Below are 1,074 nucleotides of genomic sequence, written 5' to 3'. Positions count from 1 at the left end.
AACTGTCATTAAATTTCATGTTCCAGAGAAAGAGAAGTAGCTAGACAGGATTTGGAGTCACATGATGCATTTTTTGTTTGTTTAAGATGGGGAGAGATTTGAGTGTGTTTAAATGTTACAAAGGAGAATTCAGTGAAGAGGAAAGTGGTGAAGTATTCAGTCCAATAGAAAGGGGAAATCAAAAGAAAAGAAAGTGCAGAGGGGATGGGAGCGAAGGACAGATGGGCAGATCCGTCTCAGGCAGGAGGGCTTGCTCCTCTTGTGTAAATCAGGGAAGAAAGAAAGGTGGACACCGGGCATATTTAGGTTTGCAGGTTTGAGACCCAGAGGGGTTTGAAAGACTTTCATTTTGAGCCCTGGATAGGTAGTTCAGTTGGTTAAAGCATTGTCCCAATTGTGGGTTTGACCTCTGGCCAGTGCACATGACAAAGAGCAATCAATGAATTCATAAATAAGTATAACAACAAATTGATGTTTCTCTCTCTTTTTCCCTTCCTCTTTCTAAAATTAATCAATTAAAAAAGTTCTTATTTGATGGTTTCAAGTTTCCTAACGAAGTAGAAAGGTTGTGAAGTCATTTGATGGGAATGAGAAGGGACAATGTTAATAACCAGAATGGTGAGCTGAGGTGTTTCACTGGGGTCATGTCTTGTGACACCAAAGAATGAGCTCCATGGTCCAGAAGATTTAAGCAAAAGTGTGGAAAATGTATTGCAAGCAGATTCAGACTCCCCTCACGGGGGTGGGGAGCAATAATGGGCTGCCCCCCTCACGCCTTGTAGTCCAGGAGTATATATTTGCTACAAGCCTGCTCTATGTCTATCTCTGTTGATTCCCTCAATTGTTCTTGCCTAGCAATGGACCTGAACTTTCTCTGTTTCTGTGTGCCAGTTCACTTTATTGTTGCAGGCCCTCCCTTGGTTTCCCATGCCTCCCTCTTTCAGTCCAAAAAACATTTTATTATCTCTGCTTGGTTGGGTTCTGTGATTAGGCTGCTCAAACTGCCATGTCTGCCCCTGCCTATGTTCCACCTGCTTTGTTTCCCACTGGACCCCTGCCCTGTCTGCATGAGGC

The 1,074-nt window shown here is 43.4% G+C and overlaps 1 protein-coding gene across 1 annotated transcript in view; it reads left to right on the top strand.

Annotated features, from left to right (window-relative positions):
* The window catches only part of LOC102753686 (dynactin-associated protein), a 15,372-nt gene that overhangs the window by 13,141 nt on the left and 1,157 nt on the right, over positions 1-1,074 (top strand). The window lies entirely within an intron of this gene.

Source organism: Myotis davidii, unplaced genomic scaffold (assembly GCF_000327345.1).
Source record: "Myotis davidii unplaced genomic scaffold, ASM32734v1 scaffold38, whole genome shotgun sequence".
In the NCBI taxonomy this organism is placed as follows: domain Eukaryota; kingdom Metazoa; phylum Chordata; class Mammalia; order Chiroptera; family Vespertilionidae; genus Myotis; species Myotis davidii.
The sequence above is the reverse complement of the archived record's forward strand: the minus strand, read 5'-3'. Positions and strand labels throughout refer to the sequence as shown.